At 44.2% G+C, this 27,501-nt stretch overlaps 1 protein-coding gene across 2 annotated transcripts in view; it reads left to right on the top strand.

Moving 5' to 3' along the window:
* Window positions 1-11,447: 11,447 nt before the first annotated feature.
* The window catches only part of SGSM3 (small G protein signaling modulator 3), a 33,997-nt gene continuing 17,943 nt past the window's right edge, over window positions 11,448-27,501 (top strand). Inside the window, exon 1 of one of the 2 annotated variants that reach the window (XM_070371531.1) lies at window positions 11,448-11,575. The gene's annotated coding sequence lies outside the window, so the exon portion shown is untranslated. The remainder of the gene's footprint in view (window positions 11,576-27,501) is intronic. The other variant, XM_070371532.1, reaches the window with a different exon arrangement.

Raw genomic sequence — 27,501 nt, 5'->3', positions numbered from 1 at the left:
AAAGGGAGTGGACGATCACCTCCCTGGAAGGAAAGCACTATTGTTACGCCATAGGCTTCTGTCCTGGGCCCTGCCTCATTCTGCATGTTTTTCCAGCAGAGATGAAAAGGAAGAAAGCTTATTTCTCAGTTTTGCAGATGACACAAAACTAGGACAGTTAACCAAGGCGTTTATTTGGTAAGATAATTAAGATGTCATCCAAAGAAAATAGATTAACCAGAAGTGGTTGCCAGTGAGATCAGAGTTTTAGGATATGTTGATGGTAGTGGTATCAGGCGAAGCCATTAGTCTCCATATTCCAGGCTCATGGCGTTGTGATGAGACACTCATGGGGTGTCTCAGTTTCAGACACCCCATCTGAGGAACAGAGATAAACACGAGATCCAGCCTCCAAGAACATAGGAGTGGTGAAGCAGTGTTAAGGCTCAGACCTTGTAAGAGAAAGCTTGGCATTGCTTCAAATATTGTCATGAGGAAGAGAGACACAGTTGAGACCCGTCCATACCTGTGGTTGAGAGTCTAAAGCAGGTTTGGGCCCAGACATCGGAACTGCTCTGAGTTAGTGCTTCTCCCCGCTCTTCCCCCTCAGATCACCTAGTAATCAGGAGTGGGGGTGTTGTGAGGGTGGAGCGGCTGAATCCTCCCCAGGTGTATCAAATCAAAGGCAGCCCAAGGTGAAGAGCTCGACCTATTGGGAAGAAGAGCAGGACGTGATCCTTAAAGTCAAATCTAAAGTACAGTTCAGGGCGACCGGCAGGCATGGACCACCATGTGGCATTTCAGTTCCTCCAGAAACAATTTGATTTCTCTGTTAGTCCTCTTGTGAGAGTCTGGGAGGAATGTTTGAAACTACTAGATCTGTGACCCAAGTGATTAATCACAGAGTGCTGTTCAGACACACATCTACTTCCTTCTCCAGTACGGGCTGCCAGAGAGGAAGCAGGTGCTACCAGAGCATCTGCAATCTGAGAGCTGCTAGTACACACACGGGGCGGGGGGTGGGGGGTGGGCAGGATATTGGACACCATGGGTTTTAGTTAATTTCCTCATAGCAAATAAGGAAATAGAATGCCAGTCTTGTTTGACAATTCTGATTGCTAGTGATCTGTGGTTTGGCTGGTTTTCCTTTCTGGGCTATTGGAGTGGGCAGATTTCCTTTTTTTCATTCTCTTTTGGTTTTATTTTTATATACTTGTGATATATTCTTAAGTGCAGTTTGTCATTTTAACATTTTTATTAAAGACATTTGGGTGGGTGGCAGGTTGGCTGAGGAGAGAACATGGCATCTCGAAAATTAGATTGAATTCAGTTAACCAGTGATGCAAGAAACCCTAGGATCTGAACCACCAGAAATTAGAATCTGAACCATCCAGAAATCAGGGTCTGGGCAGGCTGTGGGGCCAGCTGCAGTCAGATACCTGGGCAGTCACTGCCCTCTTTCCCTGCTACTGCTGTCACTTCGGTCGTGTCTGACTCTGTTCGACCCCATAGACAGCGGCCCACCAGGCTCCCCCATCCCTGAGATTCTCCAGGCAAGAACACTGGAGTGGGTTGCCATTTCCTGCTCCGATGCATGAAGGTGGAAAGTAAAGTGAAGTCGCTCAGTCGTGTCTGACTCTTAGCGACCCCATGGACTGCATGCAGCCCACCAGGCTCCTCCGTCCATGGGATTTTCCAGGCAAGAGTACTGGAGTGGGTGCCATATGATAGCCAGGAGAGCCTGGTGTCCTGCAGTGGAAGCAGAGGTTAGGTGCCTCCAAAAGAGTGATGTAAACCCAGGGTCTGACGTGAAGAAAGTACTCAGAGAAGGTCATTTTCCTTTCCAAGCCCAGGAGAGCTTGCCAACCTTCTTGATGGTTAGTTGGGGAACAGGCTGAGACCTGATGCTGCTGTTGGTTTGGTCCGCCTACCAGGGCTGAGTGCATCCTAAACTTGAACCAACCAGAGAATGGAGGACACGTCAACATCAAAAATGAATAGTAAAAAGTTTAAAAAAAAAGACTAGAAAGCTACATGATGAAACTGTGGTTTCTTGGATAATGAGTTTAAGGGGATTTTCTTCCAGTTTCATTGAGGTATAATTGACATACAGCTCTGTATAATTTTAAGGTGTACAGCATAATGACCTCACAATAAGCCTAGTAAACATAAATTTTTTTTAATTAAAAATATTTTCTAATGAGAACGCTTGGGATTTACTCTCCTAACAACTTCCACATGTAACATACAGCAGTGCTAATCACGGCCTCCCGGCTGGTGCAGTGGCAAAGAATTCACCCGCTAGTGCAGGAGACGAAGTAAACTCACTTTCGATTCCTGGGTCAGAAAGATCCCGTGGAGAAGAAAATGGCAACCCGCTCCAGTATTCTTGCCTGGGAAATCCCATGGACAGAGGAGTCTGTTGGGCCACAGTCTGTGGGTTTACAAAGAGTCAGACATGACTAAGTGCACACATAAACACTGTTAATTGTATTTATCATGTTGTACAATATACCCCTGCTGCTGCTGCTGCTAAGTCCCTTCAGTTGTGTCTGACTCTGCGACCCCACAGATGGCAGCCCACCAGGCTCCCCAGTCCCTGGGATTCTCCAGACAAGAATACTGGAGTGGGTTGCCATTTCTTTCTCCAATGTACCCCTAGATCTTCTTTATAAGTGGAAGTTTATACATTTTGGGGGGCAGGGCAGGGGTGAACTGGTCGGCATGTAGAACTTCCCAGACCAGGGGTTGAACTTGTGCCCCATGCAGTGGAAGTGCAGTCTTCACCACTGGACCACCAGGGAAGTCCAAAGACGTTTGTACCTTTTGACTGCCTTCAACCAGGTCTCCTTGCTCCCGCTCCTTACATCTGGTAACCGAAAGTCTGATGTTTTTCCTATGAGTTTGTTTTTGAAATAGTCCTACAACACTATGTTAGTGTTTATGTTGGTTTGGTCCGCCTACCAGAGGTGAGTGCATCCTAAACTTGAACCAACCAGAGAATGGAGGACATGTCAACATCAAAAATGAATAGTAAAAAGTTTAAAAAAAAAGACTAGAAAGCTACATGATGAAACTGTGGTTTCTTGGATAATGAGTTTAAGGGGATTTTCTTCCAGTTTCATTGAGGTATAATTGACATACAGCTCTGTATTAATTTCCTGTTAATCAACATTGATTTAATATTTTTATGCATTTCAAAGTGATCGCCACAATGTCTGGTTACGATTTATCACCATAAAAGATATTACACATTTACTAACTATATTCCTCACACTGTACATTTCATACCCATGACTCATTTATTTTGCAACTGGAAGTTTGTACTTCTTAACTTCTCTCTCCTAACCCCCTCCCTCCTGGCAACCACCTGATTGTTCTGTGTGACTCTATTTCTATTATTATGTTCTTTTGTTTTTAGATTCCAAATACAAGTGAAACCCTACAAACTTGTCTGCTGACTTACTTCACTTAGTATAGTAATCTCCAAATCCATCCATGTTGTTGCAAATGGCAAGATTTCATTCTGAGTAATATCCCATTGTGTCTTTACCAAATCATTACCCACCTATTGATGGGCACTTGGGTTGCTTCCATATTTTGGCTATTATACATAATACTGCAATGGGCATAGGGGTGCGTATATCTTTTCTAATTAGGGGTGGAATTGCTAGATCATATGGTAGTTCTATTTTTAATTTTTTGAGGAAACTCCATACTGTTTTCGATAGTGACTGCCCCAATTTACGTTCCCCATAACAGTGCAAATTTTTTTGCATGTAGCTATCCAGTTTTCCCAACACTATTGAAGAGGCTGTCTTTTCCCCATTTGTATTCTTGCCTCCTCCACATGAGTGGACAGTTCCTGGGCTCTCTGTTCTGTCCATTGGCCTACGGCTCTGGTTTTGGGTCAGTACTATACTGTCTTGATGACTGTAGCTGCGCAGTATAGTTTGAAATTAGGCAGCATGATACTTCCAGTTTAGTTCTTTCCTAGGATTGTTTTGGCTATTTGGGATGTTTTGTTTTATTTTTCCATGCAAATTGTTCTAGTTCTGTGAAAAATGTCACTGGTATTTTGATAGGGATTGCATTGAATCTGTAAATTCCCTTGGGTAAATATGGTCATTTTAACAATATTCTTCCAATCCATGAACATGGGATATCTTTCCATCTGTTTGTTTCATCTTCCGTTTCTTTCAGCAGCATCATAGTTTTGCAAGAACAGGTCTTTTACCTCCTTAATCAGACTTATTCCTAGGTGTTTTATATTGTCTTTTTGCTTCTATGCATTTTTTTCAAGGTTTGATGCAATTTTTATTTAAATTTTAGAAAAGTTTTAGATTTACAGGAAAACTGCATATAAAATAGAGTTTCCATATATACTGATTGGTTTCCCTTATTATTAATATCATATAACCATTTCACAGTTATTAACCAATTTTGATATATTAAAGTCCTTAATTTTTAGCTAATAACCTTTTTCTTCCAGGACTCTATCTGGAGCAGAAATTATATTTAGTCATGATACATTTTAAAAATACTGAAATTCATAATTCCCTAGTGGTCCACAGGTTAGGACTCTGTGCTCTCACTGCTAAGGGTCCAGGTTCAATCCCTGGTTGGGGAACTACAATCCCACATGTCACATGGCGTAACCAAAAGAAAAAAGATGAAAAATACTGGAATTCATATACATTACTTACAAGGTATGTTCTTTATTAGAGATAAAGACACAAAATTTAGCTATTTCTGAATGTGTGTATGTGCTAAGTCACTTCAGTTGTGTCCAACTCTTTGTGACACCATGGACTATAGCCCACCAGGCTCCTCTGTCCATAAAATTCTTCAGGCATGAATACTGGAGTGGGTTGCCATTTCCTCCTCCAGGGGATCTTCCCAACCCAGGGATCCAACCCTAATCTCTTACGTCTCCTGCATTGGCAGGTGGGTTCTTAACCACTAGCCCCACCATAACTAGAAGTAAAAGCAAAATTTGGATTTTCAGTTCTGGATCTGGTGTGACCCTATGCTTACCTCATTAAGTGCTGTGTACTGTACAGAAAGATTCTTAGAGGCCAAATTTTTGGAGAGGGTTGCAGGGGGGATGGTTTAAGTGGTAAGTATGGGTGGTGATTTGCCCTGGTGAAAAGTACAATCATGAAATGTACAAACTCAAGAAGGAATTGAGTTGGATTTCTGGCCCCAATTTCAACGTGAGCACTTCAGAGGATGAGATGATGTGTTGGTGACTATTGGACAAAAGGTCAAATGAGACCTTTGGGTGGCACGAAACAGGAGGCCCTCTATATCTTCTTGTGTAACAAGATCCTCTGGCCTTAGAAAAGTCAGTTAGAGCTGCCCTTTCAGATTCTAATGCCCTATTTTGTACTGAAAGTTCTCTTATATCATGGTGGTAGTCGGCCTTCCTCCTCCATAGTGGGCCAGAAGTTGTGGCCAGGCGAATGACTCCCAGAGCAAGCTGGTGTGGCAGGAGGGGCTCAAAGGAGTACTTGGAAGCTACTGCAGACCCCTCTTGTAAGGACAGGACTTTCCCCATGGGAGTTTCCTAGGAAATAATAAGTTCCTATCAAAGGAGACCCAGATGAGGTTGAGAGGGAGCCTGGAGCCAAGAATGCTTCAAAAGTAAAGTTCCCATCCACACATGATGTAGCCTTTCATTGATATGGCTCTAGGGCACTGAGAGGTTTAAAACTACAGGAAAGTGTTACCCCTCAGACAGGGCTTCATAAAGCTGTAACGAGGATAGTGCCAGGGCCAAGGCCAGTTGACCCTTGAACCACATGGGGCACTGACCTCTGTGTGGTTGAAAATCCACATGTAACTTTAAAGTTGACCCTCTGTTTCTGCAGTTCTTCAGCCACTTATCAGTTCTCATGATTTTGGCCAAGTTCTCTATAAAACTGTAAGCATAAAATTTGCCCCGCTTTTACCACAGGAGTGTTGTGAATAGCATGAAAGTGCTTTGTAAAGTGAGCATAATTCTATGAGGTCATGACTGAGAATGCCTTGTGTTTTGTAGATTTCATCTGTGGTTCCCATTAATTCACTGCATCATTCCCACCTTGGAATACCCTTAGGAATTTGAGCTTAGGTTAATAAGCAGCTCTCAAGCTAAATTGTAGTCTTTCTTTTCCAAATAAGGGTGAAATTTCTAGAAAAATATTCCTGTAATTCTGTTGTAGCTTTTGGTGACCTTTCTAAAACATGGGAAGTGTTTTATTTTTTTTTAAACTACAGCCTGATGTCAACTGGGACCTAGATATCAAATGGAGATGGGCCCGGCTAACTTCATGGACTGTTCAGTCATACTGTACTTTAACATTTTCTCAAATAGCAAGTAGTTCTCACAACAACCATAGGTTCATGTTCTCATTTTATGGCTGAGCCAAAAGTTACCGTGGTTGATAGACTGAAATGCAGACCTCTGACTACACCCTCACTGTATTTGCCCAAAAGACCTCAACCAACTTGTGAATTATGTAAGAGTGGGTCAGACTGGTCTAGGACTGGTTTCAGTTCAGTTGCTCAGTTGTGTCCAGCTCTGTGACCCCATGAACTGCAGCATGCCAGACCTCCCTGTCCATCGCCAACTCCCGGAGTCCACCCAAACCCATGTCCATTGAGTTGGTGATGCCATCTAGCCATCTCTTCCTCTGTCGTCCCCTTCTCCTCCTGCCCTCACTCTTTCCCAGCATCAGGGTCTTTTCAAAGGAGTCAGCTCTTTGCATCAGGTGGCCAAAGTATTGGAGTTTCAGCTTCAACATCAGTCCCTCCAATGTACACCCAGGACTGATCTCCTTTAGGATGGACTGGTTGGATCTCCTTGCAGTTCAAGGGACTCTCAAGAGTCTTCTCCAACACCACAGTTCAAAAGCATCAATTCTTCGGTGCTCAGCTTTCTTTATAGTCCAACTCACATCCATACATGACTACTGGAAAAACCATAGCCTTGACTAGACGGACCTTTGTTGACAAAGTAATGTCTCTGCTTTTTAATATGCAATCTAGATTGGTCATAACTTTCCTTCCAAGGAGTAAGTGTCTTTTAATTTCATGGCTGCAATCACCATCTGCAGTAATTTTGGAGCCCAGAAAAATTAAGTCAGCCACGGTTTCCACTGTTTCCCCATCTATTTGCCATGAAGTGATGGGACCAGTGCATTTTCTTGGCAAAACTCTATTAGCTTTTGCCCTGCTTCATTCCGTATTCCAAGGCCAAATTTGCCTGTTACTCCAGGTGTTTCTTGACTTCCTACTTTTGCATTCCAGTCCCCTATAATGAAAAGGACATCTTTTGGGGGTGTTAGTTCTAAAAGGTCTTGTAGGTCTTCATAGAACCGTTCAACTTCAGCTTCTTCAGCGTTACTGGTTGGGGCATAGACTTGGATTACTGTGATATTGAATGGTTTGCCTTGGAAATGAACAGAGATCATTCTGTCGTTTTTGAGATTGCATCCAAGTACTGCATTTCGGACTCTTTTGTTGACCATGATGGCCACTCCATTTCTTCTGAGGGATTCCTGCCTGCGGTAGTAGATATAATGGTCATCTGAGTTAAATTCACCCATTCCAGTCCATTTCAGTTCGCTGATTCCTAGAATGTCGACATTCACTCTTGCCATCTCTTGTTTGACCACTTCCAATTTGCCTTGATTCATGGACCTGATATTCCAGGTTCCTATGCAATATTGCTCTTTACAGCATCGGACCTTGCTTCTATCACCAGTCACATCCACAGCTGGGTATTGTTTTTGCTTTGGCTCCATCCCTTCATTCTTTCTGGGGTTATTTCTCCCCTGATCTCCAGTAGCATATTGGGCACCTACTGACCTGGGGAATTTCTCTTTCAGTATCCTTTCATTTTGCCTTTTCATACTGTTCATGGGGTTCTCAAGGCAAGAATACCGAAGTGGTTTGCCATTCCCTTCTCCAGTGGACCATATTCTGTCAAATCTCTCCACCATGACCCGCCCGTCTTGAGTTGCCCCACGGGCATGGCTTAGTTTCATTGAGTTAGACAAGGCTGTGGTCCTAGTGTGATTAGATTGACTAGTTTTCTGCGAGTATGGTTTCAGTGTGTTTGCCCTCTGATGCCCTCTTGCAACACCTACCGTCTTATTTGGGTTTCTCTTACCTTGGGCCTTTCAGGATCTGGAGATCTGAGCTCATGAAATGAGGTTCCTGACATTGTACAGGAGATTCTATCAAAAAGCTGCTGGGAGCCAGTGAGGAACTCCGCCCATGACAAGGTCATGAGGAAGGAGGCTCGGCATCTGGCAAAGGCGGGATCCTCCCCACTACCTCTCTGAAAAAGAGTTAGCTTACAGTTCAGTTAATAATTCCTGGGTGTGACAGTGTTTAACCTACAAACTCCTTTGGAAATCCTCTAGCCTGCCTGAATAGGTTTTTCCAGCCACATGTGATTGTTCAGAGCCTCCCAACTGTGAGAGGCAGGAGATGTTCTAAACTGTCTAAACACAGATTCTTCTGAGTAGTTAGAAGATTGATTAGAAATTGTATTGGTGAAGGGATTTTCACTTGTTGGGCCAATGTTTGCTGCCAAGTTTCCATATCCCTTACCTGCTGTGTCCCTGGCAGTGTATTGATTAATAGAATTGTGTTAAGTAGTAGCTTTAATGTTTGTAACCTGGGACCCTTGAGTTAATTCTTTTTTTCTTGTTATAGCCCACACCTTTGCTCTGTAGGAATGCAACTTTATCTAATGCTTTTTTGGAGGGTGGCTCCTGACCAACCACCTTTAGAGAAAAATAAGTTTTCTGAAGAAAAGGTCTTAAAATGTTAACAGGCCTCCGGGCAGAAGATGATGCAAATCACCTAAGCGTTTGCATATGATAAGTTTGCAGGAAGAAAGCCTGGTTTGCTGCAAGACTCTACCCCTTCCCCCATTATCCTCTATGCACAACCTAAGGTATAAAAACTACGTTGAAAAATAAAGTGCGGGCGTTGTTCAACGAAATTTGGTCTCACCATGTCGTTCTTTCTCTTACCTTCTGGCTGAATTCTTCAGCCTCTTTTCTCCACTGAATTTCCTCACTGAGCTATCCTCATTCTATTACTCTTTATATCCTTAATTAACATTTAATTAAGCAGTTGTTTCCTGATCTTCGCCTACGCCGTCTCTCCTTGAATACCTGGATCAGCTTTCATGCAGAGATGGGCTTGATAAAGGACAGAAATGGTATGGACCTAACAGAAACAGAAGATATTAAGAAGAGATGGCAAGAATACCCAGAAGAACTGTACAAAAAAGATCTTCACAACCCAGATAATCACGATGGTGTGATCACTGACCTAGAGCCAGACATCCTGGAATGTGAAGTCAAATGGGCCTTAGAAAGCATCACTACGAATAAAGCTAGTGGAGGTGATGGAATTCCAGTTGAGCTATTCCAAATCCTGAAAGATGATGCTGTGAAAGTGCTGCAGTCAATATGCCAGCAAATTTGGAAAACTCAGCAGTGGCCACAGGACTGGAAAAGGTCAGTGTTCATTCCAATCCCAAAGAAAGGCAATGCCAAAGAATGCTCAAACTACCGCACAATTGCACTCCTCTCACACACTAGTAAAGTAATGCTCAAAATTCTCCAAGCCAGGCTTCAGCAATATGTGAACCGTGAACTTCCTGATGTTCAAGCTGGTTTTAGAAAAGGCAGAGGAACCAGAGATCAAATTGCCAACATCCGCTGGATCATCGAAAAAGCAAGAGAGTTCCAGAAAAACATCTATTTCTGCTTTATTGACTATGCCAAAGCCTTTGACTATGTGGATCACAAGAAACTGTGGAAAATTCTGAAAGAGATGGGAATACCAGACCACCTGATCCGCCTCTTGAGAAATTTGTATGCAGGTCAGGAAGCAACAGTTAGAACTGGACATGGGACAACAGACTGGTTCCAAATAGGAAAAGGAGTTCGTCAAGGCTGTATATTGTCACCCTGTTTATTTAACTTATATGCAGAGTACATCATGAGAAATGCTGGACTGGAATAAACACAAGCTGAAATCAAGACTGCCGGGAGAAATATCAATAACCTCAGATATGCAGATGACACCACCCTTATGGCAGAAAGTGAAGAGGAACTAAAAAGCCTCTTGATGAGAGTGAAAGTGGAGAGTGAAAAAGTTGGCTTAAAGCTCAACATTCAGAAAACGAAGATCATGGCATCCAGTCCCACCACTTCATGGGAAATAGATGGAGAAAGAGTGGGAACAGTGTCAGACTATTTTTCTGGGCTCCAAAATCACTGCAGATGGTGACTGCAGCCATGAAATTAAAAGATGCTTACTCCTTGGAAGGAAAGTTATGACCGACCTAGATAGCATATTCAAAAGCAGAGACATTACTTTGCCAACAAAGGTTCGTCTAGTCAAGGCTATGGTTTTTCCTGTGGTCATGTATGGATGTGAGAGTTGGACTGTGAAGAAGGCTGAGCGCCGAAGAATTGATGCTTTTGAACTGTGGTGCTGGAGAAGACTCTTGAGAGTCCCTTGGACTGCAAGGAGATCCAACCAGTCCATTCTGAAGGAGATCAGCCCTGGGATTTCTTTGGAAGGAATGATGCTAAAGCTGAAACTCCAGTACTTTGGCCACCTCATGCGAAGAGCTGACTCATTGGAAAAGACTGATGCTGGGAGGGATTGGGGTCAGGAGGAGAAGGGGACGACAGACGATGAGATGGCTGGATGGCATCACTGACTCGATGGACGTGAGTCGGAGTGAACTCCGGGAGTTGGTGATGGACAGGGAGGCCTGGCGTGCTGCGATTTATGGGGTCGCAAAGAGTTGGGCATGACTGAGCCACTGATCTGATCTGATCTGATCTGATGGGACCAGATCCCATGATCTTAGTTTTCTGAATGTTGAGCTTTAAGCCAACTTTTTCACTCTCCTCTTTCACTTTCCTCAAGAGGCTCTTAAGTTCTTTTTCACTTTCTGCCATAAGGGTGGTGTCATCTGCATATCTGAGGTTATTGATATTTCTCCCAGCAATCTTGATTTCAGCTTGTGCTTCCTCCAGCCTAGCATTTATCATGATGTACTACTCTGCATATAAGTTAAATAAGCAGGGTGTTTGTACACCCATAAAGAAGGCACTTAAATATTTAGAAAATGAATATCAAGTAAGCCGCTCCTTTCCACAGCCCTGGAGCGTGTGTCCCACAGCCTGACCACAGACCCACCCCAATATTCCCCTAAATCCTCGGGCTGCAGTGCAGACGGGAGGCCAAGTGGGCCTCGCCAAGCCAAAACTGGGCTTTGAAGGTCACACCTCCCACCCCTGCCGCCCGCTGGAAGACGCAGGGTCGGCTTCGAAAAGAGCTTGGTGTGCCCGGTCCAGAGGCTCGCAGACCCCGCCGCCGCTCCCGCCCGGCGGACCCAAAAGACTACAGCTCCCAGAATGCCCCGCGACCGTCCGCTCGGCCCCGCGCGCGTGCGTGGTGGCGCAGCCAAGCGCTGACAGGGGCCGAGCCGCGCTAGCCAGTGCAGGGTTGGCACCGTGGAGGCGACGGCGCGCGGCGGTGAGGCAGCTGGACAACCCCCGCCGGGCAGGTGAGTGCCGAGCGAGAGGCTGGTGGCGACCCTCTGGGTCTGCGAGGCCCGGAGCCCACACATGCACCCCGGTGGAGACGCGGGGAATATGGAGAGACCGACTGACGCACGGACTGGCAGACTGACGGGCAGAGAAGCCGGGAGGCGCTGCCGCGGGCCGGCCGGGCCCTCGCTCGTCAGGCGCACGGGGTGGGGGTCTAGGCCGGCGGTCTCCAGTCGCGGGCTTGGTGAGGTCGGGTGCGGGGCCTGCGAGGCGAGGGCGGTGCTCGGGGCGGGGGTGGCCTCCCAGGGTCGGGAACCCCCGACCTCAGCCGGCTCAGCGAGAGGTGGGGGTCCCCGGCGTCCGAGCTGAAGCGCCCTGGGGGCTCGAGGCCGAATACATCCCCTCCCGCCGCTGGGAGCAGTTTACAGAAACCGCACCTCACGCCGGGGCCCTTTTCTTTGAAGGAACGGCAGCCTCGGATACATTTACCGCAGCAAAGTCTTCCTCAGGTGTGACTTGGAACTTGACGTTGAAGATTCAGGTCTGGGGTCAGAACACAGGCTTAGATTCTGGTCAGACTCAGAACTCACTGTATTTATTATGTGTTGGGAGTTGGTGATGGACAGGGAGGCCTGGCGTGCTGCGATTCATGGGGTCGCAAAGAGTCGGACACGACTGAGCAACTGATCTGATCTGATCTGAACTCTGGAGAAACTGAGGCGCGTATTATCCAGGATCAGCCTGTGTGGTTAGGATTGGAGTTCTGAAAATTATTCTCATGGAATAATGATTCAAGATGCTTTTTATATGGGGGGAAGGATGATTTGAAGTTTCTTTTCCGTGACGAATGACTGTTACCTTGTTTTCCAGTCTTGTGCTGCCTATGTGATTTGTGGTGGGTTTCTGGCCTTTTTTTTTTTTTTTTCTGGTGAGATGTTTAGAGCTGTCTGGAATATTCTTTACCCTTCTTTCTTATTCATCCGTGGTAAATTCAAGTTCCTAATCAGACCCTGTTTCACAAAAACTGAATTTTCAGCCTCCGCTTGGTTACTTGAAGCTTTTGTGAGTGTTTGTGATTAAGTTTGTAGATAACACATGTATTTCCTGCTGTTTTTCCTCCTCATCTCTTTTCCATCTTCCAGTTGTCTTGGAACTCTAAATGATAGTTGTATTTTCTTGTTTTACATGTTTATTTCTGTAGTCCTTGATTAGCTGGTAATTGATTGTAATAAAAGACATCTTCCCTGTATTTTGATAATCCCGGGTGCCTGTAGCCTTTTCCTCATTCCTTATTACATTAACCTGGGCTTTGGCCCACTTCCATATACCTTGTTAAGCAGGGGGCTGTGAGATCTGGGAGAGAGGGCTGAGGTAGGGTGCTGCTCTTGGCCAGATATAGGTAACAGGTGAACACAATCCATGAGCATTAACTTTAAATGGCTGTGGGGACTTCTCTGGCCATCCAGTGGTTAGGACTCCACTCTCTCGTTGCTGAGGGCTGGAGTTCAGTCCCTGGTGAAGGAACTAAAATCCCCCAAACTGCGTGGCATGACAAAATAAATAAATGACTGTGAACAAAAATTGTTTAAATACTAATCTTGTGATTTGGGGAACTTATAATGAATCTGACATCAGAGTAAAATGCTGAGAAAGGACCTCAGGGATGATGTTTTATCATACTGCCTTCTCTCTGTGCCCAGAGTGGATGCTGGGGACCCCTTGATGGCTTTGAAACTTAAACAATGTTCTGTGTGCTTGTGTTTTTGGTTTCCCTTTTCCCAGTTCTCAATGAATGTTTTGGCAGGAGCTCAAAATCTGGTACATTTGATAATTTAAAGCCAGTGTCATCTGCTTATTCTGCAGTTTGTCTCTCTTCCTTAGCTGGTGACATCACTGATTTCCCACAGCAGCCATTCAGGAGCTCATGCAGTCTGTCACGAGGAAGTGGAATAGCATGGAGGGTGGCTCACAGGAGAAACCAGGACCCTGTTTCTTTGCTTCGCATATTACACGTAGAGTGAGACAGGAAATCTGGGCGAAAGCACAGACTACGTGGGAGGTTTAGAACACCAGAGTCCAGGCTTCCACATAGGGTCATAGTGATTAGCACCACTTATTGAATGTCTCCTGTTTGCTTAGTGCTGTGACCTTCACAGTGAGGTGCGGGTGTTACCACTGTCATTTTGTATGTGTGTAAATACAGAGCTTAAGTAGTCTACAGATGTAGTGACAGGGCCAGATGCAAATTCAGGTCTCTAATGCTGACACCTTGCTCTTTGTACTGCGTTGTACTACCCTACCAACACATTCATTCAAATCTTTCTCATTCTTAAAAAACAAAATAAGCCACCTTAACTGGGCCACGTTACTTCACAGTGCTGTCTTTCTCCATCTGTTTCCTTTCTACATTTGTTCTTAAAAACAAACAAACAAACAAACTCTATGTCCTTCTCTTCCCTTTAGTCCTTAGTTCCTTGCAGGCTGGCCTCCACTGTTGACTCTATTGAAATTGTTCTCATGAACTCCACTCTGCCCTTGATTGAATGCCTATTGTATGGACCATCTTCTAGACTTAAAAAGAGGCTGAGATATAGTTCTTGTCCTGAGAGAGTTTAGGAGTTAATGAGGGAGAAAAAGAATTTCATACATGTCAATATATGTTAACCCTTGACCAAGCAGTCTTTGCTTTTGGGAGTGGGGGAGGAACAGCTCACTGAGAAGGTGACACCGGACTGCCAACAGAGAGGAAGCCTAAGCTGCAGACAGTGGTGTCAGGACTGCATGGTCAGGTGTGGATTTTTAGGAGAAGGTGCATCTCGCCAGTGTGAGATGATACAGTTGAAACATGCGGTGTAGGCTTTAGAGTCTGACAGGTCTGGCAACTGAGCCTTAATTTCTTCCTTATACCTGCGTACAGTGTCAGCGCTGTGAAAGCAGGGCTTTGTGTTTTTCACCACCTCCTCTCTTCTGGAACAGTGGTCATTAAATGTTTGTGGTGTGACTACCTCACAGGATGTTGTTCAGCACGTGGGAGTTGTTCATACTCCCAGCAGCACAGTGAGACTGAAGTAGTGAGTGGCCATCAGTGTGGTTTAAGAACTGATTTTTGAAGACACCATTGTTTGAAATAGTACACGCATAATCACCTCCCCTTTTTGAACATTTAGGCTTGTAATTTATGCTCACAGTTTAGAAGAGAGACATTCACCTCTTTTCCGTAGGTACTGTTAGGTGATAACTGTGTTTTCACTTCTAATATTATGCTTCTTTTCCAGTTATAAACACATCTCTGCTTTTTCTAATTGTTTGTGATGTGTTTTTTTTTTATGCTAATGTTGTAAATTGGTTTTGGAAGTTAATGTCTTTGGAATCATTACGTACATTTACCAGTAAGAGTAACATGAAAAATGAGATTGAAAGCACCAACCCAGTTATCAGCAGGCTTATTCTTGGGCAAGGCTTGATTTCCAAATAGGGCTAATAGATTTTTTTTTTCCTTAACAAAATCATACAACTCTTCTGGCCTTCTCGATATCTAGTTAGCCTCCCAGCTAATATTCTAAAGACATGCAGCAACAGATGATTTCCCTCTTCTTGTGTTTGAGTTTCATTTGTAAATATCCTTAATTTGTGTGACTTGAGGTTATAGGGTTAAAGTCCAAATACCACCTTTTGTTCCACTTTTGAAGTTAGTAGGATGTAGTAATTAATTAGCACCTACAATAAAGTTCAAATTCTGGCTCTACCACTTTAAACTTTGAAAACTTAACACAAGTAATATAACTTCCCAATGCCTCATTTTGCTCATCTCTAAAATTAGGGTGGTTACTCCTACTGTTACCACTCAATAATAGCTAGTGTTTATTGGGTGTTTACCATAGACTTGGCATAGTTCTAAGAATTTTATATATATTAACTCAGTCTTCACAACCATCCTGTATATTAGTATTATGCCCACTTAAGGTGAGGAAGCTGTGACAAGATGGATACCTGAGAGATGTAATAAAGGTGTTTAATAATCTAATGGGTAGTTGTACTAAATGATCTGTAAAGTTCTCCTCAACTCTGAGATAATGATTCTGTGATTGAAATCTAAGTCTCCAGACTCTGGGCCCTAGAGATTGCTCTAGAACAGACTCGTCTTGCCTTTCCCCACAGTGCCAGCCTGGTTTCCTGTTGTCTCCGCCCCACACCCCTGCTTCACCCAGCGCCTTCCGTTCTTCACGTCACCTTCTCATTGAGCCTTCCCTGAACACCTGCTTCAAAGTAGCAACTTCTTGAAATTGCCTGGTCCCTTTCCTGATTCATTTTCCTCTGTAGTGATGCTCATCACCTGGCATTCAGTGTGGTTTCTTTTTTTTTTTAATTATTTATTTTTGGTTTCACTGGCTCTTGTTTGCTGTGCAGGCTTTCTCTAGTTAAAGCGAGTGGGAGCTGTCTTCATAGTGGTATGCAGGCTTCTCATGGCTGTGGCTTCTCTTTTGGGGAACACAAGCTCTAAGGTGCGGGGGCTTCAATAGATGTGCCGCATGGGCTTAGTTGCTCTGAGGCTTGTAGAATCTTCTCGGGCCAGGGATTGAACCCGTGTGCCTTGCATTGGCAGGCGAATTCTCAACCACTGTACCACCAGGGAAGTCCAGTGGTTTCTTATTTTTTTAATCACCTGTTTCCCCTCTAGAATGCCAGACCCTGAAAAAAAGAGACTTTCATTGGTTTTGATCATTGCTCATCCCTTAGAACACTGCCTGGCACATAGTCGGCACTCAGTAAATGTATGTTGAATGAATGAATAGTTCCTCAACACAAAACATAAATATTGAGAGAAAGGACTAGGGAAAGTTTCACAGGAGTATCATTTAAGCTGAGCACTGTAAGACTGGTAGACTGTGGACATTTGGAAATGGGAGGTGGCTTTCTAAGCAGAGGAAGCACTATGGATACTAGCAGGGAGGGTATGTGAAGGGAAAACAAGAGCCGAGCCAACAGGTGGATTGGGGAGCACTGAAGAATATGAGGAGAGAACCAGATAATTGGGGCTGTGCTTCAGGAAATATTAGTCTAGTGTTTGTTTAACATGAATGGATGGAGAGAGAGTCTGGAGGCGCAGAAACCTGTTAGGAGACTTTTACAGTGGCTCTGAAAAGTGGCCAGGTCTTGGTCATGGCAGTGGAAAGAGATGCCTAGAAATATTTTAAAGATAAAATCAATAGACTTTGCAACTCAGTCAGTGTTGGGAACAAAAGAAACATAGGAGCCAGAAATTACCCTAAAGTTAGAATATGAGTGTCCTGAAGAAGAAATAGAGAAAATCGAAAGAATCATCTGGGATGGAATAAAAATAGATTTGTGTGAGAAGTACAGATTTGATGTGTTATGGGATAAGTCAACTGAAGTCATCCAACAGCAGAAAGTTGGAGATAGCAGGACTCGTCATGACTACAGATAGAGATTTATAGCTTATCTGTATGGCAGTGAGAGCTGAATCCCCAAAAGGGACAGAAATGGATTCCCCAGTAGTAATCCATTAGGAGTGGATTAAAAAAGAGAAGACCAATTTGGGGAATGTTTTGGGGGAGTCTGGAGGAAGAAGAGGAGCCTGCCTAGGAGCAAGTAGAGAAGAAGAACCCGTGTAGTCAGTGTCCTAGGAGAGCAGCTTCAAGGAACCCATGTAAGTCAGCAGATTCAAATCCTGCAGGGAGTTTAAGGAAATGAGGCCAAAGGAAGAGGATTCCATATGGTGACAAGGAAACCACTGGAAACCTTAGAAAGTCTAGGTGGTATGAGGAGAAGCTTCAAGTATGGGCTGACTGGTGAGGGAGCAGAATTCTAGTCTGCCTTTGAAACTATGGCAGTGAGGCAGGGAAAAAGAGAGAAGTAGGAGACTTGGTGGGTCCAGGGAGAGCGGCTTTGTTGTGGTTTGTTCTACTTAAGGATACAGGAGATCTGAGTACTGTGTGCACCAGACGTGAAGCCAGTGGAGAGGAGGAAGAGATTGAAGATGCTGTCAAGGAGGTGGACTGAAAGGTCTTGTGGGTGGAGGAGTTAACCCGGGAAGAGAGGGAAGCTACTTCTTCCCCCAAGAGGAGAGGACGAGTGAAAGAGGAAAAGGTGAAAAGACGGAGCAGTGTTGACTGCGTGAAGGAGGACGCTGAGGAGCTAAGCCTAGTGACCACAGCTCTGTGAAGCTGGCAGCCAGGCCATGAGCTGGGAACGCTGGCAGCAGGGAGAGTTGGTGGGCCTGGAGAAACATGGGAAAGGCTTGAAAGCTCTGAGGAAGCATCCGCCAGGTCAGCTGGAGAGGAATGAAGCTGCTGAGCAACAGGGAAGATAAGTAACTCGCGTAGCTCGTTTCCTGGTCATGACAAGAGGAGCGTGGGCAGAGCCTGAGGAGGACTTGCCTAGAGCTGGACAAGGCCAGTGTCATGTCAGTTTCAGTTTCAGTGTCGGCTCAACATGGTCGTGTCACTTCCTATGATGTAGGAGTTAGTATGTGGACCTGGTGGATGAAATCGGCACTGTTAAGTATGCGATATAAAGAGCTGCCCAAAACATTGCAAATTATTTAATGGAAGGCAGGCCATTAAAGGCAGGACAGGTATGGTCTGCCTAACTCTGATGTTTTACAACAGCAGGATGACAGCTTCCTCTGACATCTTTCCCAGAATTTCCGATGATGCTGCTGCTGATCTGAGTGTAATCCATTTTGCCTGTTCCTAAGTTGTTCCCAAGTTTTTTATTCAGTTTGAGGTGGGGTAGCAGAAATAGAAGATTTAGCTTCTGGTCCAGCTGTGTCTCTACTGTATAGCTTTAAATTAGTCTTTTGGCCTCTTTGGCCGCAGTTTCTTTCTTTTGAAAAAAGAGGGAGATGAACGCAAAGGATTCTTCTAACTGCATCTTCTGTGACCCTGTTTTAAGAGTGTTTGTCCCACACCCGGTACTAAAGAAGCTAATGATCTCTAAATGTAGGTGCAGATTGTAGTATAGGGATTCTCTCCTAATTTGTATTGAATTTGGAATTGTCACAAAAATTTCTGTTTCTCAGGGCTCCCCTGTGGTTCACTGATTAAGACTCCATGCTTCCCCTGTAGGGGTTATGGATTCGATTCCTGGTCGGGGAACTAAATCCCACAGGCTGCATGGTGCAACCAAAACAAAAAAAGCTTTGAAAAAAGAACTTTATGTTTCTTAGTACAGTTCAGCAAATGTCATGTTTTGACCCTGCCTGGGCTTCCCCTGGGCTCTATGCCCAAGTCAAGGTGCACGTTCTTACACGCACACAAGTGGCTTCAAGGTCTTCCCAGAACAAGAACTGACGACTCGGCTGTGCTAGTCGGTGTGGTAGAGAGGGACCACTTAGGAGTCACTTCTGACTCACTGGTGATTGATGCAAGATGCTTAACCTCTCAGAGCCCCGCTTTCCTCAAGTTTAAAATGAAGAGTGCTTAGCTAGTTTGGGTAAATGCTAACAAATGTTATTTTTCTTTCTTTCATTCTCTCTCCCCTCTAATGACCTCCATCTCCTGACTGCCACAAAGTACCTAGGACTGGATTACCATACTTTAAAGTTAGTAGGGAGGTATTTTCATCTCTGCAAATGAAAAATTCCCAGTAATGATATAGGTGGTATGGCTAAATAAGTGACTTAGTTATTTGAATTCTGTGGTTTGATTATATGAGGAATAGAGATTTCGTTAACTATATTTATGATTTGTTCCTTTTAAGTGCCCTAAGCTTCTATGTTAATATAAAGCTTAAAATTTTTTTGTGTCCCCTCTTTTTTTTTTTTTTGCCAGTCAGCCCTCAAGGAGCTTTATTTTTCTCAAAAACTCTTGTCTACATATTTCTAGAGCTACCTGAATGTTGAGTTAAGGTTAGCTACCCGTTAATTTACTTCATTTTACTTCTAAGGCAGGTGTTGCTCCCCAGCCCTGGTGGTGGGACTGACAAGATCCATGCACTACCTTGCTTCTCTTTTCCTTGCCACAGTCCAGGTGCTTCCAGGCCGTAAGTCTTAGGGGAATGATCCTGGGAGGTACCCAGGGAAGTGCCCAGATAACCCTGGGTGGTTAGTTTACAGGAGGACCTGGAGAGAGTGGGCCTGCTGTGGCGTCAGCACAGGAGAGCCTCAGGTACCTGGTGCTGCTGTGCAGGAAAGGGACGGTGTGCCTAGGCTTGCGGAGTTCTGGAGGGAGGATCCTGCTTCCCTCTTCTGTGTCAGTCTGATCTCTACCTTGCGCAGTCAGGCCTGAATCTTGCCTAAAGGAACACTAACTGTGGTCACAAAGAAAATATTGACTCAGGGATGAGGAAGCAGCCCAGCTGTAAGCCTGTGGGAGTGGAGCGCAGAATGGGGTTGGTTCCTAGGTCGTTTTGCTCTTTTGCTAATGCCAGTTTAGGAGGAGGCAGCTGAGAAGTTTGGATGTCTTTATTCACTAGGCAGATGAAGAATAGTGTGAATAGTAAATGTATTTTCAACAAGCATGATTGGGGTGACTTAGAAGGGGGGAGCGGTTCTAGATTAGCGCCACAAGCCACTTTACTATGATGTTCGATGGGGCTCAAGTCTTGTGGCTTTCTTTCCGTATTTTGGTACTTGCTTCATTTAGCAGCCTGCCCTAGGAGAAAGTGGTGGGTTCTGAGGTCTGAAAGAAGGGTGCTGTGGCCAGAGCATCACACGAGTGTCAAGGGCTGAGAGCTGAGGCTGGCATGGTCAGCGGGGACCACTAGGTCATGCAGTCTCATAAGCCAGTTAACAAATGTGGGGTTTTCCCCAAAAATTCGAGGGAAGAAAGAGTTTTAAAGGAGAGAAGGAAATTGTTGCATTTAAAAGGATTTCTGTGCAAGGTAGAGAGTAGATGGGGTGTGGAGGGCAGGGGGCAAGACTAGAGAGAGAGATCCTGTGGGAGTCTTACAGTAACTGTGACAGGGAGAAATGACCACAGCCCCAACTGAAAAGCAGCAGCAGGTTGAAGAGAAAAAGGAAGCTTCAGAAAACATCAGGAAAGGCCTTAGAGGTGGAGGTGGGGAGACCGGGACTCCATGGACCTCGATGCCCAGGTCCAGCTGGAGAAAGGAGTGGTGGCTATGCAGTGATGCCAGCTTCCTGAGGCAGGGTTTCCAAGGGAGCTGACAACTTAGTTCTGGAGTGTAGTAAATTTGAAGGATGTGGAGGACTGACCCAGTGGGCAGCTGGACATGCCAGCCTGAAGTTCAGAGAGAAGGTGTCCTGGGGATATAAATTGGCATCATCTGTCTGTAGATGTTAAATGAAGCCAAGAGTAAACCAGGGTGCAGGGAACCAGGGAGGGTTTAGGACCAACCATTAAGGCACCTTAAGAAGTAGCAGAGGAGGTGAAACTGGGGAAGGAGACTTAAGGAGAGCTGCAAGGACCAGAGGAAGCCCTGAGGTTATGACACTGACCCTGGAAAGTGAGTGCTTCAGGAAGAAGGAAGAGGTTACTGCAAGGCATGCTACTGCTACTAAGAGATCACATGTGGTAAGAACTGAAATGTCTTTGTGGATCTAATGCCCAGCAGCAGTGTTGGGGTTACCCTTTAGTACACCAGGCCTAAGCTGAGCACTAATAAAGCAGAGACAAAACAGAGAAAATGGAAAGAACTTGACCCTGGGCATTTCATTTAATATAGCAAAAATCATCTTGGAAAAGATTGTGAGTATTGTTGAACTTCCTCATACTCATTTTTTGTGTTGAATTAAATAGGGAGCACCCCAGTCTTTTTTATTCTATGGCTATCTGAAGGTCTTTTTTTTTTTTTTATGTTTAGCCCTATTTGTTTAAATAGGTAACACATTAAAATGGTTCAGAATTCAAAAGTACAAAAGGTTACTAAGTAAAAAAAATCTGCTACTTAGTTCCTCTCACTTATAGCCTTGTATTTATGTGAAAATTTCCTCCCTTTTTCTGCACAACTATTTACCGTTCCTCTCACTGTTTTTCTGCTTGATTTATTCATTTTGCAATGTATCTCAGAGATCATTCCCTATCATTGCACAGATAGCTAACCCATCCTTTTCATAGCTGCACACTATTTCATTATATAGATGTATTAGTTTATTTAACTATTTAATTGATCCCCTGCTGATGGAAATTTAGGTTTTCTAATATTTTACCACCTAAAGTTTTGTTGCCACAAACTGTGCTATAGGGAGTTACCTTGTATAAGTCACGTTTCTTAAGTATAGGATAAATTCCCAGAAGTGGGAATTGCTGGACCTAAGAGCCTCTAAAGGTTTTAATCCAACCTTGCTTATTGGATTAGAAAGCTTGCAGTGAATGGTGGCTATTATTAAGATAAATATAATATAGATAGGTTACATTAGAGAAAAATAGGGGCATCTGACACAGACCAGAAGCAAGGTCGGTGGTGGAAGCTTCCTGGAGGAGGAAATGCCTGAGAAGAGCCTGAGTAATGAAAAGTCAGATGAAGTGGAGGCGTTACAAGCAGCAGGAGCAGAAAGGGCCAAGCCCAAGAACTTAAAAAGGAACTTGTTTGTGAGGAATCTTCCAGGAGTTTAGTGTCGCCTCCATTCATCGAACAGTCCACTCCCTGCCACAGGTCAGGCGCTGGGCTCTGTCCTACATCAGATGGGCAGTACATCCAGAAGTCACAACGCACCTGCAGTATGAAATAAGAGGCAGTAGGCTGGGGGCCTCCCAGGTGGCTCAGTGGTGAAGGGTCCGCCTGCCACTGTAGGGGACTCGGGTTCCATCCCTGTGTGGGGAAGACCCCCTGGAGAAGGAAATGGGAACCCACTCCAGTATTCTTGCCTGGGAAATCCCGTGGACAGAGGAGCCTGCTGGGCTACACAGTCCATGGGATCCCGAAAAGAGTCCAATTTGACTTAGTGACTGAAACAACAACAACAGTAGTATATACAGTGATTAATTCTGTCGGAGAAAGAAGGAAGGGGGCATGGAAGGTGGAAGGGAACACATTAGAGGAGGCACATCTGAACTAAAATTCAAAAAAACTGTAACAGGTGGACTTCAGCGATTCTCACAGTGTATTTCCTGGACCAGCAGCATCAGTATCACCCAGCAGCTTCTCAAGCCCTACCCAGATCTGCAGAATCAAAGTTCTGGGAGTTGGCCTCAGCGACCTGGGTCGTAAGAAGCCTTCTGAAGTGATAGTCAGTCGTGTCCAACTCTCTGTGACCCCATGGACTGTAGCCCACCAGGCTCCTCTTTCCATGGAATTCTCCAGGCAAGAACACTGGAATGGGTTGCCATGCCCTCCTCCAGGGGATCTTCCTGACCCTGGGATTGAACCTGGGTCTCCCACACTGCAGGAAGCCCTCCAGGTGACCCCAGTATGCTCTGCAGTTCGAGAACCACTGATGGCGCTCATTTACGGTGAGGTCACAATACTGTAGAGTCAGGGAACTATGTAGTATTGCTGAAGTGTCGCTTGTGTTTTTACAGAAATAAAAGTTATATAAAAGTAGTTACTTTATATGCCAAAGAAATAAGCCAATAAAACTTGCATTACGTACATTATCAGTCTAAATCACTTATCTTGAAGTGTCAATAAAATGGACGTAAGTCCTGTACCCCTTGTTATGTGAGAAGGCCAGCACCCTTCACCAGGTTTTCATTATTGTCCCTACTTCCAGACCTTTCTTTGATTTCCCGCACAGTTAAGGATCTTATGAGTAGAGCAGGCTTTACTGAAGGTATGGAACACAAAGGGACAATACCTTGCAATTAAGACCTAACTGAAATTGGATTTTGGATTGCCCTTTCCTTAAGAGGCGTTTGGTCCACCCCAGGGCTGCGCTGCTTCCAGACGTGCCGCGTGCTGCCGCCCTGTGGGCCGCTCTGTCCTGAAGGAGGCAGCTCCTACCCATTCCTGGACTCTGTCCCTTCCCCTCTGTAACCCCTGTTTTCTCTTCTCCCCTACCTCCAAATTTCCATTAATTTTCTTTGCTAGGCAATTGATAGATCTCTCCTTTTCTAATCTGCATCTTCAGGGTTTACCTTCCACCTTTAAGGAGCTTATCAGAATATTTTCCCAAACAGAGGTAAACCTTGTCTCTGGGAAGCATTCTGGAGCCAACTATTAAAATAGTAATTTTCCACTGTGCTGTTATTATAATGTTATACAATTTTAGGTTCACTTTAGGGGTCATTAGGTTAATTACCTTGCTTCAAGTGGCATCATGTTAAACTCTAGCCAATAATTCTTAATCTAGTCCTTATTTCTGTTTTACAAAACTGACACTATAAAGTAGAAAAGACACATTTTTTTAGGGCATGGCAACCCACTCCAGTTTTCTTGCCTTGAGAATCCCCATGGACAGAGAAGCTTGGGGGGCTACAGTCCATGGGATCACAGAGAGTCAGACAGGACTGAGCGACTAAGCACAACACATACATTTTATTATTTTATTTTTATTTTTAATTGGAGAATAACAGATGCATTAACTTCATTTAAAAAAATCTTTGAAGGTCAAGTTTCTCACAACACTGTTATTAGTACAAAAATTGCTGTTGGGTGCCTAAATATTGTATCAAAAGATGACTACATTAGTAAATTACAGAACAAAGACTGCATAATTACTGGGGAAATGATAATTTAATGTTCAGTAGAGAAAAATATTTCAAAATCTAAAATATAAGAGGACTGTGTATGTGTAGAAAAAAAACAGAAGTGAGGAGAGGAAGGAAGAAAATGTGACTTACTGAATTGGCAAACTTGTGGCAGAATTTTTTAAATTTTGATTTCTGTTAATGTCATTGTGTTAGTATAATTACAAAGCTCAGAGGAGAGCTAACCCTAACCCTAACCCAAACTTCCCTTCCCAGAATATAAACCAGTGACTGTGTTTATGCTCTGAGATTGTCTTCTGACCTGTGGCTTACATTTGTCCCGCTACCACTTAAGTCTGTCCTTCATGTTCTCAGTGGAAAAGAGCGAAGTGCCCAGAGTGTTGGGAAGAAGCGCACCTGAGCTGCTGGCCCTGACAGCCCCTGTCCTCCCTGACCTTAGCTCAAGTGTCGCAGGAGACCAAGTAAACGTCCAGGCTGTGGAGAAAACAGGGGACAGGGGGCATTTCTGTACAACTAGATTCAGAAATAGCATTCTTCCCCCTTAGAGCCTGTCTTGCAAATTGATGTACTTTTCTGGTCTCCTGGTTTATAAGCTTCTCTTTTCCTTTAAACTGCTTTTAGTAGCTTTTGCTTTAGGGAAAGTGTTTCACATCACTGTAGTGGATGTGAAGGCAGATACCTGGGGATTCTGTTTAGCCTTAAAAAACAAAAATAAAATAACCTTGAAAATCTGGTTTCTAAGTGTTGTCAGTTCTTTTTCCAGTGATTACTTAGACCTTTGAGGGAAGTCTTGTTACAGTAACTTGAAAAATGACGGACTTTACCTTTTAGCAGCTCAGGGAGTTCCTGACTTCACACCTGCTGCTAAGAAGTGAGATTCATGCTGAGCAGTTTTAGTGAAGTGTTAGTTATAATTGGGATTCCCTGGTGGCTCAGACAGTAAATCTTCTGCCCACAATGCAGGAGACCCGGGTTCGATCCCTGGGTTGGGAAGATCCCCTGGAGAAGGAAATGGCAACCCACTCCAGTATTCTTGCCTAGAAAATTCCATGGATGGAGGAGCCCAGTGGGCTACAGTCCATGGGGTCACAAAGAGTCGGACACGACTGAGTGACTTCACTTTCACTTTAGTTATAAATGAGAAAGAAAAGGATTCTTTTCATGGTTACAGATAAACTATATCTAATAGTTTGCACCTTTTTTTCACATTTGCTTTCTTTGGTTTTGTATTAACATTGGAGATGGATACTTGAGGTGATAAGTAATATCGAGAGGGAAGGCGGAGGAGGAAGGCAAGATAAGAAACTGCATAGCTGGTGTAAGTTCAGGCTTCATTTGCGGACCTCAGGAAACACAAGGAGAACACATTCTTATTCCTCAGTGTTCTGTACTTAAACTGTAGTCTTTTCAAATTGAGATATAATTCATGTACCATGGAAGTTACCCTTTTAAAGTATACAATTTAGAGGTTTTCAGTGTATTCACTGTTGTGTAACCATTACTAATTCCAGAATACTTTATCACCCCAAAAGAAACTGCATATCCACTAGCAGTAATATCCTGTTTCCCCCTCCCTCCAGCCCCTGCAGCCACTAATCTACCTTCTGTCTCTGGGTTTGCCTCTTCTGAGCAGTTTATATAAATAGAATTACATGCTGTGTGGTCCTTTGTGACCGACTGCTCTCACTGAGCATGTTTTCAAGGCTCAGCCATGTTGGCACATGTGTCAATACGTGATTCGTTTTTAGGAAGAGTAATGTATTCCAATGCATAGATATATCAGGGCTTCCCAGGTGGCTCACAGGAGACCCAGATTCAATCCCTGAATCAGAAGGAGCGCCTGGAGGAGGACATGGCCGCCCACTCTAGTGTTCTTCTCTGGGAAATCCCAGGGACAGAGGAGCCTGGCGAGCTCCTCCACGTCAGCACATGTCAGTGCTTGATTCCAGTGTACTGGTATACCACATTTTGTTCATCCATTCATCACTTGATGGGCGTTTGAATTGTTGCCACTTCTGGACTATTATAAATAATGCTGTTGTGAACATTTGTGTACAAATGTTCAAATGTACAAATGTTTGTGTACAAACATTGTGTACAGATGTTTTGATGTGGTGTAATTATTTTTAAACACAATACCTCTGTACTTTTTCCAAAAAGAGAACATTTAAAATCAAAATGAGTAAGTCCCATACTCCTGCCACTTAACCCAGGCATATTCTTTTTATGTTACCTTCGATGTGTATGTGTTAAATACATTTTAAATGGCTGAAATCACATCTTCATGATCTACTCCATTTTTCTTCTGTTCCTGGTTAGACTTCCACCCTCACCATTAAAAATTAAAGCTCTCTAATAAACTGTACCAATGTTTTATTAGCTCCCGAGGCAAAAGAAATAAAAGTAAAAATGAACAAATGAGACCTCACGAAACTTACAAGCTTTTGCGCAGTAAAGGACATCCTAAATAAAATGAAAAGACAACCTACGGAATGGGAGAAAATATTTGCAAATGGTGTGACTGAAAAGAGCTTAATTTTTTCCAAAATATGCAAACAGCTCATACAACTCCATAACAACAACAACAACAGCAACAAAAACCCAGTCAAAAATGTGCAAAATACCTAAATAGATATTTCTCCAAAGAAGACAGACAGATGATCAGTAGGCACCTGAAAAGATGCTCAACATCACTAATTATTAGAGAAATGCAAATCAAAACTACAGTGAGGTATCACTTCACACCAGTCAGAATTGTTCAGTCGCTAAGTTGTGTCTCTCTGCACCCCCATGAACTGCAGCACACCAGGCTTGCCTGTCCTTCACTCTCTCCTGGAGTTTGCTCAAGTTCACGTCCATTGAGTCAGTGATGCCGCTGAACTGGAGCTGGTCCTTTCCCAGCACCTGCCCCAGGCTTCTGCTTCCAGTGAACCTGTTCAGTTCAGTCGCTCAGTCGTGTCCGACTCTTTGCGACTCCAGGGACTGCAGCACTCCAGGCTTCCCTGTCCTTCACCAACTCCCAGAGTTTGCTCAAACTCCTGTCCATCGACTCAGTGGTGCCATCCAACCATCTCATCCTCTGTCATTCCCTTCTCCTCCTGCCCTCAATCTTCCCAGCATCAGGGTCTTTTCCAAAGAGTCAGCTCTTTGCATCTGGTGGCCAAAGTATTGAAGCTTCAGTTTCAGCATCAGTCCTTCCAATGAATATTTAGGACTGATCTCCTTTAGGATGGACTGGTTGGATCTCCTTGCAGTCTAAGGGACTCTCAAGAGTTCAAAAGCATCGATTCTTCAGTGCTCAGCCTTCTTTATAGTCCAACTCTCACCTCTGTGCATGACCACTGGATACCCGGGCGGCATGTTGGCCAACA

Source organism: Bos mutus, chromosome 5, assembly GCF_027580195.1.
Source record: "Bos mutus isolate GX-2022 chromosome 5, NWIPB_WYAK_1.1, whole genome shotgun sequence".
NCBI classification, from domain to species: Eukaryota; Metazoa; Chordata; class Mammalia; order Artiodactyla; family Bovidae; genus Bos; species Bos mutus.
This window is presented reverse-complemented; position numbering and strand designations above follow the sequence as displayed.